Consider the following 17,943-nt stretch of genomic DNA (forward strand, 5'->3'; position numbering starts at 1 on the left):
GTAGCACCCACACTGCCACACACTCAGCTTCTGGCGCTGTCACCAGTGGCTTTGGCCTGAGGGTGAGGTCCGTTCAGGAAGCCACGGACCTGTGAAAAGCTTGTCCCCTTCAGGACTTTGGTCTCCTGGGTTTCCAGCTGGATACTCACCAATAGGGCACTCTTTCCTCTGTGGGGTTATACAAGGGTGCTCGGTGGGGTCCCAGGGGCCTGTCTTCAGTACCGAGAAGAGAAGCATCTTCTAACACACACACAGAGAGAGGACAGAGAAGATCCTGGAATCAGCAGGCCTCGTTCTTAGCTTAGTTGTGTTCTTGTTTGTACATGGCTTAAGTGGACTGCCTTCCGCAGAAACTCAGACTGCATATCTTTAGGGGATGAGATCACAATTAGTAGCAGCGTGTTCTCTCAACTAACAGTAAGAGAGAAACTGGCCTGGGGCCTGCTGCGTGGTAACCATTTCCAAGCCCGTGGGAGCTGGGGGCTTCCTCCTGCTATGAGCAGCTTCGGTGGGACACTCAGCACACTGTGTCCTGTCCCATGGGAAACAGTGCAGACTGTGTCCTGTCCCATGTCCTGTCCCGCAGCCCCAGAGAAGGATGGGGAATTTGGAGGAGGTTATCCTCAACGCCCTGGGAAGAGTAAGGAAAAATCCTAACAGGAAAGCTGAGAGGGGCTGGGGCTGCAGCCGCCGCCTTGCATTGCTCTCTTCAGAATAGCTGTTGGGGAAGTGGGGGGCGGGGGTACAGACTGCCTTTGTGACAAGTCTAGGTGAAGAAAGAAATAAAGTTGATTTTTTTTATAACGTCAACGTTTCCTTGATTATAAAAAAAAATGTTAAAGTATATATCGGTATTACAACATTATGCTTGCTGAAGAAAACAGAAAAAAATATAGAAGAGTAAATCACAGTAAATGAAAACCATCCATAATCTTGCTACGCAGAGAAACTTTATTTTTTAAGTAAAAGGAATAACTTAAACATTGCCAGTTGAGTCAGCCTCTCTTTGTGAGTGGATAATAATTATTTGTTATTAATATACAGTGTTTGTGTAAAAAGAGTTACAAAGCTAGTTTTAAACCTTTCTTGACAACATTAATGTGGTCTCCTGTTAGTCTTGCTTACCTATGAATTTCCTTGTTAAGTCCTTTTTTTCAGGGTAAACTTTAGTTCAGCTATTGTTAAAATAATTAAAAAGTAATGAGGTCTTACTCTATGGACGATAATACAAGGCACAATATTTCAAATATAGACCCAACTTGCGTGTTACTGGGGTGGGCAGGGCTGGGGCGGGCTGGAGGTGTAAAATAAACAAAATCTAAGTAATTCCCCAGCGTGGTCAAATGTTAACCACGCAGGACATTTAAACCTCTGAACTTCAGTTTCTCTTTCTGTGAGCTGCATCAGTGTCTCTCACCTGAGGATGTCCATTAGAAGCCCCCAGTGAGCGCTTGAAAACATGTCTGTGTGGTCCCCATCCAGGGGAATTCTGGCTCAGTGGGACTCAGGGCAATTGTGGGTGGGAGGGAAAAAGGGGTCTTTGGTATTTTTAAAAAGCCCGTCAGGCTGCCATGTGTGCTGGAGTGGCTTGTTCCTACCCCAGGCGATTTTTTAAATTTTCAGGAATTTTATGAGCTGATTGTTAAACAGTCATGATTACAAATTAAAATATATAAACTTACAACAAAATAAATTACATTTAAAATGAAGGTAAGAAATCCTCAAAACTCATGACTTCCTAATTATTTTAGAACATTTTCCTGTTACCTATGCTTTAGCCCTTGTTTGCATCCATTATATTTGTAGAGTGGACACATGGTGTGATGACACATGGTACCTCACATCCCTTCACGACTCCCCTTTCAATGACTTCACATTCTAGCTTGAAATCAACTACTCTGGGAGTATTTACACCACAGAAATTGGAAGATGCTACAAATCAGGGTTCTCCTCCCTGGAAGTCCAGTTATTAAATACTGCCCACTGTCCCCAGTGTGATATAAGGTTAATACAGAACCTAGTTAATACAGTGATCACTGGCTCATTTTAAAACATTTGATTTGAAGAGTAGGCTTCTAAGCTTTCCTTTACAGAGATGCAAGCACTAGTCTAGGGGTTGGGGGTGGGGGGTGCCTGGCTCCATGGCTACAATGTCTCTTTCTCCACACATTTCTTTTAAAGGAGAGACATGTTTGCTCGCCTCTCCCCTGGCACTGAAGAAGCAGGTGTGTTTGTGCAGGTCTTTAAGGTATCTTTAAAGTAAATAGGCTTGATAAAATCTTTCCTTTTCTCTTTTCTTCCTTCTTCTGTCGCTCATATTGATCCAGACCTTTCCACAGGCACAGACTATGCTGGCTGTGTTTGTACATTTCTACAAATAGATAATGGTGGAAGCCTATTGTATAGAAACAAGCTCTGTTACGATGAACGTAGCCGAGGGGGTGGCCAGCTACTTCCTCTCCTTTGAGATTTTGCTGTTTGGAAGATTTTCACTTAAACTCCTTTCCATAACTTGTCCTGGCTCCTTTATAAAATACGGGAGGAACAATCAATTCCCTCATGGCCTTTCATGGAAAGTTCAAGCTTGCTAGGGTGGGGTGCTTTCCTTTTCAGCCTCAGGTATATTTTTTGGTGCTAAGGGAATGAGGCTGTCATGGATGGATTGTGTGCAAAGTGCTCAGAAGATAATTAGTGTGAAAAGCAAGCTCTGCCTGTCCTTGTCTGGGGTGCCCAAGACACTTCTCTACCCAAGTTCTGAAGCAACTGAGAAATGAGATGACGGAATAAGGCGTCCCAAAGATCACCTTTGTCACTGGTAAAGTCTAGGATGGAGAATACGGCTTGTGTCTGTGACAAATAAGCTCCTTAATACCGAAGCCCAGATTTAGGCAGGGGTGTGCGGTGGACCTTGGCAGGCCCTCAACCCCCCAACCCACAGGGAGAGCCCACCTTGGAGATCCAGCTCTCTCCTAAGAGTAAACTGAAAACGGGGGCCTCTCACTGCTCACAACCTGCTTCTCCTTTCAAATTGACCAACCAGGAAGGAGCAAAGAGAGCCATGATTTATGCTAATGCCCTCCATCAACTGGAAGGAATCTGAGGGGCTTCCCTCAGCCTGCCAGCCCGGCCCGGCCAACAGCCACTGCTAACACTGTCGTTGCCACTGCAGCTCTGGACAACTCCTTTATTTGAAAACTGAGCGTTGCCTGTTAGACCAGGTTTACTGAATGGAAAAGGGGGAAACATGGTCCTTTCACACTGCTTTGGGGAGGAAACTAGGATGCTGTAATTAAAATTGGCTGTGCCTACAAAGCTGAAAGTTCTAGCATTCTTCACCCTTCAGTTACTGTACTGGGTTCAGTAATATCCCCCCAAAATTCATGTCCTCCTGGAGCCTCCGAATGTGGCCTAATTTCAAAACAGGGTCTTTGCAGATGTAACCAAGTTCAGATAAGGTCATCCTGGATTAGGGTGGGCCTTCAGTTCCACATGACCAGTGTCCTTACACGAAGAGGAAAATTTGGGCACAGAGATACAGAGAGGGAGAACCATGTGATGATGAAGGCAGAAACTGCAGTGATGCTTCCACGACGAGCTGGGCAACGCCCAGGATTGCCAGCAAACAGCTGGGTCTACAAGAGGTGAGCAAGTGTTCGTCCTGGAGCCCCCAGAATGGCAAAGTCCAGCATGTGGCCACCCATTTGGAGGAGGTAGAGTTTCTTTGGTGGAGAGAAGATGAAGGAATGGCAATTATCAGATGCCGTTGGACCTGTACGAGGTGACGGCAGGGAATGGGAGGTACTATGATTTGACGTTAGTGAGATCCCACATCTGCTAGACATTTGCAGTCCTCCCCAGTCTGTCAGCCACAGCCCTGGTTGGAGCGCTGTGTCTGTGGAAATACCTCGATTCCTCTTGGGCTGCTGTGAAAAGTGGCCAGGCAGGCCCCCAAAGGTTGTGCAGGAAGCTTGAGGACACTCTCTCTGCATTTCACATGTAGCAGGAGGGGTTTTCTCACTCCTCCCTCAAACCCAGTCCCCCACTCTCTTCCCAGGCTTCCTCTTGGGCAGGAAGGAAAGTCTGGCTGAGGCTGTTAATTTAACCGCACACCACAGGAGGGCGGGAAGGGGCTGTGGGGGACAGCCCATGTGGAGCGAGTGGGTCTGGGGATCACCGGACAGTCATGACAAAGTGCCCTCTTTTCCTTCCAGGTGCTGCTAAGGAGCTGACAACTCATTCAGGGTCTCTGCCAGGTGCTCTGCTGTCATCGGGGGTGGGGATGGGGTGCTGGGGACAGAGACCTGAGCTGCGGTTCTTTCCATGTCATTACCAAGTTTAATTTTCAAGGTAATGGAATGTGCTGTAAAAAAGAAGCTTCTGTTCCTGGAGATTTAAGACCCTTTCCTGGCAGCCGTTTGCTGTTGGTAGAACTTATGTCAAATTCCTGGTCTGAGGTGAAGCGGTGTGTGTTGGGTCAACAATGGGTGGAGACTTACTGGGACATGCTGGCGGGTCGGGGAGCTGCCTCGTGGAACCCCGTCCTTGTGTGGAGGTGAGGCAGAGCAGAGAAGACTGAATCTGAGTTTGGACGTTCCTGTTCTCAGTCCCTGGCGTGGCCTGATTCTCATCTTAGCTTTATCTTTTCTCCTCTGGGATCCGTGCCATCGACATCCTGCCCACAGAGATGGAGGCCATTTATTAGGTTCCCTCCCTTCCCCTCCAAAAAAGATATATCTGATTCTATTACTGAAAAATTGCCATGACCATTCTCAAGCAGAACGTTTTTCCTCAGAGAGTTCTTGTCTCTTTTGGTTAAAGGGGAAACGCTGCATTTTTTCTACCTAATCCTTGTTGTGAAATTTTTTCAGTGTATTCATTCAGATAACACCTTGCTCAGCCTTCCCATTTCTCACTCCTAATCTTTTATTTATCGTTTCTGAGATTTATAAGTTACACATGCATCTGTCCCTTTCTTTAAATTTATGGTGTTGCTTCACCCTCCTTCCCATCACGCCTTTGCAGCCATCCAGCCTGTATTTTGTGAGTCCTGGGTGGAGCCTTCCTCAGCTCAGGACATTCCATCGTCCCTGTCAAAGTGTGTCGCCTTCGATTAATAAAATGCCTTCACTCTGCTCAAAGACGGTGTTCATGTCTTAATTCACAACTTCTGGTACGGATGGAAAACAAGTGTCTATTTGAGTTCCTGCTTTCAATTCTTCTGGGTAGTTTATACCTAGAAGTGGAATTGCTGGATCACGTGGTAATTCTGTTTAATTTTTTAGGACCTACCATCCTGTTTTCCACAGTGACCACACCATTTTACATTTCCTCCTGCAATGCACAGTGATTCCAATTTCTCCACGTCCTCACCCACACTTGTTATTTTCTGTTCTTTTGATAATATTTTCTCTTCCAAATGGGTGTGAAGTGTGCTCTGTTATTTTTAATGCCTTATGGCGTCTTCTGTTTCCTTGTAGTTCCTGCTTCCCCATCATTTCAGTCTGTGCTTGAACCCTTGACGGCTCTGGTCCAACTTTACAACAGCAGCTCGCACTACCATCTGGCCCATTTTCTCTGAGAGACAGAGAATCTCATCAGCCACGCACATCTTACTGTGCCAGGTCTTCTGGCCAATACGTGGGTCAAGAGCCCCTGGGTCAGTGGATCATCAACTAAGACCAAGAAGAGGAGGGTCGCTGTAGACATGTGCATAACTGTCTGCAGAGGACCTCTCCAAGGTTATCTTCCCGTAGGAGGGGCCATGGGAACAAGTCATCATAAACATGTCCACTATACAATGGGAAAGATGCTGGGAGGTTAAGTTGTATCTCCTCTAAAATGTGAAATAAAGGAAGCTGGCTCTTGGCACACATCATCGCTGGTCTAGAAACTTCTCTCTCTCCCTTTGCCCTCTGGGGTCTTCAGTAGCCATGCTTGGTTGGGTCATTCTCATCTTCAACCGTGGTGCTGCATTTTAATGGAAACTTCTTTTAAATACTAAAAACCCCTTTAATATCCAAAGAAATGGAGCCACTCTAGTGGAAAGACTGGTCCAGAGGTTGATAGCCACCCTGGGCAGTGGCTACGCCTTCATTTAACAAACCTGACTTAATTAAACCACTATTCTCTCCAGTCTTGCACCCCTGGCCCATGCTGAGAGTGGGTGTAGAGGACACCTTTTGTAAGTTACCATTGTTTTTGTTGTAACAGAAGTATCGAGGTGTTGTTGCATCCCATTTTATGTGAATGCTCATGGAAACTCTGTCTGGGCTGAGTGCTAGCTACTAGATAGTTCACTTTTTCCTGAATTTATGGACATGAACTTGTATAATTGTCTAGGTTTCCCTTTGGTGTTGGCTGTGGAAAGCTTAGAGAAAATTGGTTTTCTGCTGCTATGAGCTGAATTATATCCCTATCCCCAAATTCATATGTTGAAGCCCTAACTCCCAGGACCTCAGAATATGACTGTATTTGAAGATAGAGCCTTTAAAGAAATAATTTAGTTAAAATATGGTCTTACGGTAAGCTGTAATCCAATATCACTGGTGTTCTGATAAGAAGAAGAAATTAGGACACAGACACACACACAGAGGGGAGACCATGTGAAGACATGAGAAGAAGATGGCCATCTAGAAGCCAAGGAGAGAGGCCTCAGGAAAAACCAAACCCGCCAACACCTTGATCTTGGACTTCTAGCCTCCAGAACTGTGAGAAAATAAATTGCTGTTGTTTACACCATACAGACTGTGGTACTTTGTTATGACAGCCCTCGCAGACTAATATACCTCCCCACCACCACTGTATAGATATTTATCTTTGCTTTTGTTTCTTGTTTATGCTTGGTTTTATTTTATGTCTCCCACACTTGCATTTTCTTTTTAACTTGTGGTGCTTGATTGTGTTTTTGTATTCTTTTAAGCTTTCTGGGTTCAGACACAGTAAAAATAAATTTTAAAAATTCTTAAAATGATATCTACTGGGCATCTCTGGTGCTGAAGAGTCTCTCCTGGGTACCAGGGAGATTCAGCCTGGTGAACTGGGACGTGCTTAGCAGAGTGCCTGGTGCTAATGACGTCTCAATCACTGTTGGTTATCGTTGCCAGCTATTAGTTGCTGGACAAGCCAGCTTTTGCTGTGTAACAAACCACTCCCAAACTTAATGGCTTAAAATAATGAACAGTTGTTGTGATTCTGATGACCATAATACCAACATATTATGATTTCATGATTTTCTGGATTCAGTGAGCAATTCTTCTTGTCTGAGCCAGCTCAGTTGGGGCTGGATGGTCAAGCATGGCCTCACTCCCATTTCTGGGACCTCAGGTTGAAGGTTGGGATGGCTGGGGCCTCTCGCCACGTGGTCTCTCATCCCACAGGAGGGTAGCCTGCCCTTGTTCCATGATGGTTACAGATTCCAGGCCGCAGGAGAAGACAAGCCCAGTATACCCACTCTTCATCTCTGCTGGTGTCACATTTTATAATGTCTCATTGGCCAAAGCAAATCACCTGCCAAGCCCAGGTCAAAGAATGGAGAAATAAACATCACCTTCTGATGGGAAGCTGCATGTCCCATTGCAAAGGAGCAGGGAGGATTGGGGGCCATTTACAATCACTGAGTGCAAGGCATTGCACTAGTCACTTTACACCCATTCTTTTGCTTAATCCTGCAAGTACTTCTAGCCTCATTTTAAAGACCAACACAGAAATTCAGAGTGCATATGACCCTCTTCTAATGAGGAGCTGTGCTGGGACTCAAACCCAAACCTGCCCACCTCCAAGACTGGTTGGCTTGCAAGTCCGCCATGCTGAATTGCCCTGGTGCCAAGAACAGAGTCTTACACACTGGAGGTGCCAGCAGGCATTATATTACCCATCCAACTTGAATTGGAGAACAGACTGTGCAAGGTAGGAATGAACAGTGAACAAGGGAGAGCACATCAAACTTTAAGTCAAGCTCTAGATAAACTTTGGGCCTCCCAATGGGCAAGATAGCTAAGCTTTCTAGACCCTGGGCTTCAGCTTGAACAACTGAGACTATAATGCCTGCTTGGCTTTGGTCATTAGGATGAGGCCACGTGGGAAAATGGAAGTGGGTGTGCTATGGAAAGTCACCTGGGCAGAAAACAGATGGGGAAAAGAAGCTTCTTTTCCCTTCACCTTTCCCTGATAACAAAAGTTTTAACCCTTAAAAAAAAAAAAGTTTTAACCCTAATCATCAAGTTCCCTTTTTGTTTTTTTGTGTTTTTTTTTATGGTCCTGTTTTTTCCTGGCCTTCACCTATTTTTAAGGAGTCACTTTCCGTGTGTATTTCTTCTCACCTCCTGGGTCGATTTCACCCCCAGCCACCTCTTCCCTGTCTCTTCTCTCTTCTCTGGGCCTCAATGCTGACTGCTCTGGTGTATGCATTTCTTCCATGAGTCGGCCTTCACACCCTTGCTTTTCCTCCACCCTTCACACCCTTGCTTTTCCTCCGGATATTTTCCTGTTGCCTAACACCACTCTCAGTCTGGGCTTTCTTCAGAATTTGAACACCAAGAGGCACCAGCGGTGACCAGAAACAATGAGGCCTAAGAAAACAGGTCATTTGAGCCGGGAGAGACGTCAGTGAAACCATCTTAGTATTTGATTGGCCTTTTGTTAAGAGAATAGTGACTCTTTAAGCTGGTCCTGAGAGACACTGGCCCCTTTTTAGAGTGGACAGAGTTGAGACAGCAGGTACTGAAAGGGCAGCGTTGATAGCTGAAACTAGGTGTTGCCACAAGGCGGAGAGGCATCCACGCAGGAGCAAGCTGAGCACCAGCAGAGACTCCCGCCCTTCGGCTTAGGGAAGAAGGAGCAAAGAGCAAAGTGAGGCCTGACGCCGGAGGCCAGGTGGCTCTGATTGATGTTGAGGTCAAGCTGGGGGAAGCTACGGAGAGAGCGCACGCGACCCAGCCAGGCAGGAGTTGGGAGCCGAGGGGCACCTGGGCCAGAGGCTGAGTAAGATGTTCAAGAGGATCCCGGAAGAACATGCTGATGTAGTGCCGGACAGGGCTGGGGAGACACCAACACGGTGAGTTGCGCTTGTGGTTTACACATTCCACCTCTGCTTCGTTTTATCTTGAGATTGGAGTCTCTGCCAACCATGGATGTTCTTGGGTGTATCAATAGTTCATTCTTTTTTATCCTGAATAGTAGTCCACGGTATAAATACGGTATATTCTGTTTCTAGCAATATTTACTGCAAAGACTTTTCTTTCTCCATTAGCATCTTAGTGGAAAATCAATTGACTATATGTCAGTCTATTCATCGACTATTTTATTCAATTGACTTATATGTATATCTTTATGCCAATACCCTAGTGTCTTGATTACTGCAGCTTTATAATACATCTTGAAATCACATAGTGTTGTCTTCCAAGTTTGTATTATTTTTTCAAACTCATTTTGGATATTGTAGGTCCATTTGGAATCAGCTCATTTATTTCTTCAAAAAAAGCCTGCTGGAATTTTTATAGAGTTTGTGTTGAAACAATATATAAGTTTAGGAAAACTAGACATCTTAACGATATTGAATCTTCCATTTGATGAACATGGAAATATTCCATTTATTTAGATCTCTTTCATTTTTCTCAGAAAAGTTTTATAGTTTTCATGTAGAGGTCTTATACATCTTTCAGTAGATTTATTTCCAGGTATTTAAAGTTTTGAATGCCATTGTAAATGGTGCTGATTTTTTAAATTTCATTTTCAAACATTTGTCACAGGTACATAGAAATATGACTGATATTTGTGTACTGACTTTGTAGATCATGATCTTGCTAAACTCATGTAATTCTAGTGATTTTTTTTTTTGTAGCTCCTTACGGTTTTATTGATATAAAATAAATAATTTAAGGCTAATTAGACAGTAAATAAATTGAGAAACATAGGTGTGGCTGTTTTAACCATCTATTAATATGTCTTAGGTTCTAAAGGTTTTATTGCTGTGGTGGTGGTGGTGGTGATAATTTTGATGGGATGATGTGTACAGAGGAAAGTTCATAAAACAAATCCTTTATATCAACTGCCAAATTTCAAACAACACCCAGTCTTAGATGGGCCCCAAGACTTTGCAACCACTCATAATTCACACCTTTGTCTATGCACCTTTCAAATTGCAGTAACCGAGTATTAATACCTAGTGCTGTCATTTTTTTCTTCAGTTCTTACACTGTATTTCCTATATGTGCACAGTAGACATGATTTTGAAATACCCTCCAATTGTCACTTCATAAATCACATCCACAGGTTTTGCATCAAACAGGAAGGAGCAAAATTAAAAATGATACTATTCAGAGGGCGCCGACTGTATACTGGGAACCAAGCTAAGCAATTTACATGCATCACTTCATTCATTCCTCTCAAAGACATTATGAAATTAATATCATCATTCGATCTAATTCACAGATGAGGAAACTGAGGCTAAGATTCAGTTGTTTGCCAGGTCACACAGACAATAAGTAGCAGAGATCAAATTTGAATCAAAGTTCTTGACTTTGGAGCCCACTCTTTTGCCCCATTACTTCCAAAGCATCTGCTTAAAAAGCAATCAAAATTCCCTACACTCACTGGGTGCAAAAAAAAGGAATTTAGCCAGACTTGAAAATTCTTAGGCTGATAAGAAATGATACCAACTGTCACTTATTACCACGTAATGTTGGAGGCGTGGTAATAAATCTTTTGTGTCAGCTAAGAGAGGTGCTAAGAAGGCCAAGTTTTCTCCTCAATCCCTCGTCACCATGGGGGTCTGTGTGAAGGGTGTGGAGCTCTGTGGCTGGAGAAGCAGCTCCAAGTCCAGCCTCTGCAGAGAGCAGGTCATCCATAGGTGATGGGCCACATCAAGCTGCAAATGAAGGGTGCATGGTGTGCCCTCGGGGTGCCCCCTGCTGTTTGAGGAGCACATCCAGTTCACACGCACACAAGCCCCCTGCACAGATGTGGATGACGCCAGGGTTGGAATTACATAGCGACCCCCAAACAAAACAAAGCAAACCCAACCACGGGCAGTAAAAGCCTGGCTAACAAGCCCAGGGAGTATTGGCACCAGAATTGCAAAAGGGTCCTCTGTATGCTGCAGATTGCAGAATCAGAGACGCTTGTAAAACAAAACCGGTGGTGCTTCAGTGCAGGCTCCACTTGCCAGTCCTGTTGCTGCATCTGATTTGATTGAGGGAGGAGGGAGCCCTTACGAACTGGGCTTGAGACGATTCAGTGAGACACCATCCTTCGCAGATTCTTCCCAGTTAAATCCATAGTGATGTTTTTATGATCATTTAACTTTTCTATATGTTGACCTTTACCCTTCATACCTTAGACACGTAGGGGTGGGGAGAGTACTTTATAACTCCTGGTGACATTCCAAGAAAATGTCATTCTCCAGTACCAGCACTATCCTGGAATTTCCAGTCTGGAGAACGGCATTTGGCAGGGTCCTTCAGCATCAATCAGGGCACCTGGAGGTAACAGTGTGTTCTTCAGCTCCAAAAGGCATTCCATTCCAAGAATCTCCATCTTTGCAGTCTGCGGTTGGGTGTGAAGTTCACTCCTTCACAGGCGTCTCCCCCCTTCCATTGCTGGAAACCGTCCAACCCCCAGGCCTGCACTGAACCCTGGGGTCCATCACCGTAGAAGTGGAGTGAGAATGACGTCTGCTTGTCTCTGCACATTGAAGGACACACATTCTTGGCTCTTTTATGCCACTCTGAACACCACTGACCATGTCGTGGACAGAGAACACAACACAGAAAACAACAGTTGGAAAACCATTACACTGAATAAGCTCTGGGTTACAACACATGGAGGTGGAGGTTTTAAAAAGCCTTTAATGGTCGTACTACCTTATATAATTTTCAGCGCCCCTGACATAATTATTCTCACTAATATACTGCAGTAAGGGTGTTACAGGAAGCATGCTGAGCATTCTGTTCCCTGAATGGCTGATTTTTTCAACTGGAATTCTTTCTAAACTGGACCAGGAATATCATTTTCGCAGAACCTAAGAATTTGCAGCTTTCTACACAGAACCATAAAAATATTTGGTAAAAAGTAGGTGTGTTCTCTAGGAGCTTTCATTTAAAAAATTTTTTTATCTTGAGCATCTCCCTCTTTTACTTTATATTATGAAAAATTTCATACATACAGAAAAGAATGTAATCTAACGAACAACCTTATATTTACCATCCAGATTGAACAACTGTTTATATTATGCCACCATTTGTGACAATCTTGTTTTCTGTTGTTGTTGTTGTTGTTGTAATTTAAAATAAATTACAGACTTTACTACGATAATGTAGTAATGACACTATGTTACTAGGCAAGTTAGCAAGTATCTTTTAAAAATGGGAATATATTCCGCCACAACCTGCACTGCATTGGTTGTTTTTACAGACAATCCACTATCCAGCCACTTCCTGTACAGTGGCAGTTATATCTTAAGGATTGGCCAATTTCAGGCTAAACCTTTTTTTGGCCAAGAAACCATCACTGCATCGCATCGGTGCCAGGTCCCCCCATTCTCAGTGATGTGAAGATTGATGTTTGGGCTAAGAAGGTGCCCACAGATCTTTCCCTTATAAAATTATCTTTCACTTTTATGACTAGCAAGTCATTTGTGGGGCAAGTCTTTGCATCTGTGAGTTATCAGTTTCCCCATCAACTCTTCCCTAAATGTTTCTAAACTCCGCTGATGATTCTTGGCTGAATCAGTCATTTCGTTCAAGATTACAAAACGGTGGTTTTCTAATTTTGTCATTTATTTGATATTTATTAGCTAGCATTCTTTCATAATGAAGAGTTTTCCTCAAAATCAGGACTATTTTGTAACTCTGATGAATAACTAAACATTTCTCCTTTTGTTATGAATTTTTAGAGTAAGTTGTCTTAATAGTTGGAAACTTTGAAATAAAAATAATTCACTGTCCTTATATTGTAAATGTCATACCATTTGCCTTTTCCTGGTGTAAATGGATTCAGCATACTAACATAGTGCCACTTAATTCAGCAATAAACAAAAGAAAAGGTCACATTGGTTAGTTGAGTACGTTGATTAGTTATTGGATTCAAATGACAGTCACTTCCATAAAATGGCTTGTCCAGTATGTTTGTGAGTGGTACTGTGTTCAAATTCTCTCCACCCCCATGCCAGAGGCTCTAGAGGAGCCCAAAGCACAGACTGCCCATTAGAGGAGCCCCACGTGGGATGGGAATGCCTGAGACCCTCTGCCTCCTCCTCGCTCAGCCATTGGCTGGGGCACCTCAGGACAGCGTGTCCTGGGCTCAAAAGCTGAGGCAGACCTGCCCTGGGGCAGTGAGGCCTTTATTGAAGGGCGTTCAGAGTAGTGCATCCTGTGTCACATGCATGGCAGGTAGGACCCTCTGTCTAATTCACTAGTCCAGTCCCACACCTCACACTCCATCCAGCCCAGCTACCTGCGGCTCCGGGGATAAGCCAAGTTCCCTCATGAGTCCAAGCTGGCTCACTATCCACTCACTAAACTCCCAGTTCTTTAATATTCAGCTCTGGGGTCCTCTCGTCCTGGAAGCATTTCCTAGTTGCCTTTCCTCAAGGCCTCTCACTGTCGTAATTATTGATTTCCTCATCTGTCTCCTTCAGGGGACTGGGAGCTCATGTGAAAAGGGGAAAATCTCCTTTCTTACCGAATCTCTCTTGCTTAGCATTGAGCTGCCACATAGTAGGTGCTGAGGAAATGTCCTCTGAGTGAAACAAATGAATGGAAAAAGAAAAATAGATGACTTTGGTTAAACCTGGGGAAAACACTGATTTCCCTCCTTCCCCCATCCGTAGAAAAAATGGCTGAGCTGATTTGGCTCAAACCACCCTGGGTAAAAAACACCTGGGACTGAGGTGCATGGAGCCTGGACTATTTCAGGCTCAAAGGAAGAAAGTGTTTTGCGTATTAAGAATAGCCAAGGAGGTTATATGTGGGACAAGAGGAGAGAGGGGACTAGATGGAAAGCGTTCTCAGTTTACAAAGAGGTTTGAACCCAAAGCATTGTAATAAAGAGCTAACTTATCAAAGCTCAACCAACAAAACAGACCCTCACACCCCATCCCCCAAAGTGAAAGTGGTCGTGTAGTCACGCTATGATTGAGGAACACCGTGAGTTAAGTGCTTCGGAATATGTGAATAGACATAAATCAACAATTCCCCGCTTCGGAGGCAGCATTCTTGAGCATCCATTAATCTACGGTCGGCTCCTCCTGAAGCTCTGGGCCCCTCTGGCTTTCTCTGTCTCTTAATTGAAGCGGTGTGCCTTGGAGAATTACGGCTTTCCTACATCAGCTTTGCCTTCCAAGGGTGGATTGCAAAACAAACACAGGAAAAAGAAACTGGATTCAATTTCTAGGCAAGAGCTTTTTCTATAAGGACGCACACACCCTCCAAGCTCCGTCCTGGGGCAGGGCAGGCCTCTTGGATCAGCCTTCTAATTGTTGGTGAGTATGAGATGTCAGGCTGTCTTTGAGGTATTACACAGTTGATGAAAGCCAGGGCTGCAGATCAATTCACAATGGGATGAAGACATGCTCTGGAAAATGCAGCTCCACCATCTTTAATGTTCACCTTTTCCTTTTATCCCAACCTTCCCAGTCCCAGGAGCTTAAGAGTTTGCAGTCAGCCCAGTGGCTCGCAAGCACCTCCTTCTTCCCGCTGCCAGACAGATGTCTTCCGGCCTCTTCACCCATCGATGTGAGGCCCCTGATTTATAATCCTGAACCCAGTGAGCAGGGCCTATTGAGGCCAGACCATCACCTGGCCTTTGGAATTAATTTGGAGGGAAATGTGGAGCACAGGGTGAATGGGCCCCTTCATTTAGGTGTGTGTTGTGCAGGTGGGCGAAAAAGACAATGCTTTTGCATGAGGCAGCCTGCTGGTGCCCACATTTGGAAGATATGGAGCCAAGGCCACCTAAATCACGCAGAGAGCAGCTGCATGACGCAGGTCATAAATGGTCAGAGCTTACGCGGGTGGGCTGCAGTGACCATACGGCCCCAGGAGCCCAGCTCAGAGGACAGAGTCACTGCGAGTGTCCAGTTTCACTGAAATGCAATAAAATTTTAAAAAGCTTCAGTGAAAAAACGCAAGGGAGAAATTATTTGATTATGCTGTGATTTGCATCGATAGTGTAGGGTGATATTTGACTAGTTCTCCCAAGTCAAAGACCTCTTAAATTCTCAATTTTAAAAAGTCATATTTAATTGTTTATATTTATTTAACAAACTATTCTAAAGCACCTACTGTGATCCTGAGTGACAAATATTCACCCCCTTCCTCTTTCAAACAATCGTATGAGTAGGTAATGTTATTCCCTTTCTCATGTACCAAATTGCAAGTCAATGGTCATATTATTACATACACATGATGTCTCCTATATGTGTGTTAGAATTCCTCCAACAAACTGGTTTAAGCATTTCATATCAAATTACTAATAGATCCTGGACAAGTCAGAGGTAGAAATGAGACTTACTAGTTTGCGTAGGTATGATGGATATAAAATGAGACATGCTTATATGATCAAAGTGCTCTTAATAATTTCCCAAAGACTGATGGTTTCAGGTTTCCGTGCTTTTCAAATAACCTTATGGAATCAAGCTAGACTGGAAAATAACTGTAAAGAGGAAAAATGAATTAGAGAATGTGCACTCCAGAGTTGAAACTGGTCTTGACCACTAGTGACCAGTGTCTTTAATCAGCTCATGGCTGCTGTAACTCTGCTCTTTGGCTTTTCAGAATTCCCATTGGTCCTCAGCAGCTGCAGCAGGCGGGTAAGGGAATGTACTTACAGGAGTGGCTGTAAAACAAAGCACAACTGCTTTGAAAGACTGCACACTGCTGTTTATTAAGGGCCGAACTGCTGCCAGTGGGCTGGTGCTTTCTGAAGGCCCAGGGGCCCTGCCCTTAAACAGTCCTCTTGGGGGGTTCAGACATTCTTCAGCGTGTGCTGGAGCCTGTCCAGTTCCGACTGTGGGCATCTCTTCCCACCTCTGCATTCGGTGACATTAACTTGGAAGCATTTACACCATGGAAATTGGCAAATGCTCTATAGCAAGGCTACTTTGCCACCCTCAGAACTGGCTGACAAGTACACCACCAGGAAAGGAAGTCTGAAACTTTATGGATCTTTCCAGCAAGGCAGGGCTACATAGTAAAAGAATTTTTTTTTAAAAAAAGACACATTGGGAAAAATGGAAACCATAGTACAGTTGAGCCTTGAACAACACGGGTTTGAATGGTGTGGGTCCATTTATACTCAGATTTTTTTCAACAAACACAGTAAATGTATTTTCTCCTCCTTATGATTTTCTTAACATTTTCTTTTCTCTAGCTTACTTTATTGTAAGAACACAGTATATACCCCAATAAACTTTAATTACAAATATATATATTTTAAAAAAAGAATACAGTATATAATACATGTAACATACAAAATCTGTGTTAATCGACTGTTTACGTTACGGGCACTATTTCCAGTCAACAGTAGGCTATTGATAAAGTTTGGGGGGAGTTAAAAGTTACCCATGGATTTTTGACTGCGCTGGTGGTTGGTCCCCGTAACCCTTGTGTTGTTCAAGGTCAACCGTACTCTAAGAAGATTGCAGGGCTGCTTCTGAAGAACCAATGGCTCTGGTGTTCAAGATGGCCATCTTTCAAAAGAACCAGGGAAAGAGCGTGGGGACCTCATGCTTGTCCTCACAAACCACAGATAGAGGCAGGTAGACAGACAAAACTGCTTACCCACCTGCTGTCTCAAATCCATCCCATGCTGGGCGGAGCCAACCTCTTCTCGAAACCTCTCTTCCCACCTGACTTGCCCTGGAAAGCATCAAAATTCGTTCTTTTGTAACTTGTATCGATCAGAAGAAAACATTGAGGCAGCTAACTGTATTAGTTTTCATGTGGCTACTGTAACAAATTACCACAAGCTGAGTGGCTTAAAGCAGCACCGATTTATTCTCTTACAGTTCTGGAGGTCGATAGTGGATCTCGCTGGGCTAAAATCCAGGTGTTAGCAAGGCTGCATTCCTTTCTGGAGGCTCTAGGGGAGAATCCATTGCCTTGTATTTTCCAGCTTCTAGAAGCTGCCTGCATTCCTTGGCTCATGGCCTCTTCTCCCACCAGCAATGGCTGGTCCAGTCTTTCTCACATCGCATCATCTGACACTGACCCTTTGCCGCTGTCTTCCACAATGAAGGGCCCTTGGGATTACACTGGGCCCATCCAGATAATCCAGGATAATCTTCTTATTATAAGGCCCGCTGGTGAGCAACCTTAATTCCATCTGCAACCTAACCTGGCCCTTGCCACATAACATGACACAGTCATAGGTTCTGGGGATTATGACTTGGACGTCTTTGGTGGGAAATTATTTTGCCTGTTAACAGCAACACATGACACCTAAGGTTTTCAGTGAAACACCGTGAAAGTGACTTTAGAATCATATATATATATATAATTTGTTGCTGTTGTAGAGGGACTTAACACAACTATACCCCAGCCTCGCTTCTCAGTGATGGCCAAGGAAATGTGAGATGGAAATACGTCTGTCCTAGACTTTGGGAATGGGTTTTTCCGAGAGCTCTATAGTCTTAAGGCCCCAAATTGGAGGTGCTAGTGTTTTCCTCCCCCAAATGGTTAACCAAACTCCTTAAAATTGTACCCTTTGTTCCTAGCTCGGCATGGCTTAGCTATAACTAGAAGTTCTCTGGTGCCTGCCACCCTTGCGTACATGTTGAAGCCCAGCACACAGGACCACACCTGTCTTAGACAGTCAGGTAACCTTCTTGACAAGTACCATGGAATGTCCAATGGGAGATTTATATCTGAAGGCAAAGAAGGTTAATTGTGCCGACCTGGGGGGACCTAGACACTGACTGGAATCCCCTTTGGTGTCAGGCTGAGCTGT

General features: G+C 44.3%; 1 protein-coding gene across 1 annotated transcript in view; it reads left to right on the top strand.

Annotated features, from left to right (window-relative positions):
- The first annotated feature begins 8,701 nt into the window (after positions 1-8,701).
- The window catches only part of CLDN14 (claudin 14), a 94,767-nt gene continuing 85,525 nt past the window's right edge, over positions 8,702-17,943 (top strand). The window contains exon 1 of the mRNA XM_019730333.2: positions 8,702-9,052. The gene's annotated coding sequence lies outside the window, so the exon portion shown is untranslated. The remainder of the gene's footprint in view (positions 9,053-17,943) is intronic.

This window comes from Rhinolophus sinicus, linkage group LG01, assembly GCF_036562045.2.
Source record: "Rhinolophus sinicus isolate RSC01 linkage group LG01, ASM3656204v1, whole genome shotgun sequence".
Classification (NCBI taxonomy): Eukaryota; Metazoa; Chordata; class Mammalia; order Chiroptera; family Rhinolophidae; genus Rhinolophus; species Rhinolophus sinicus.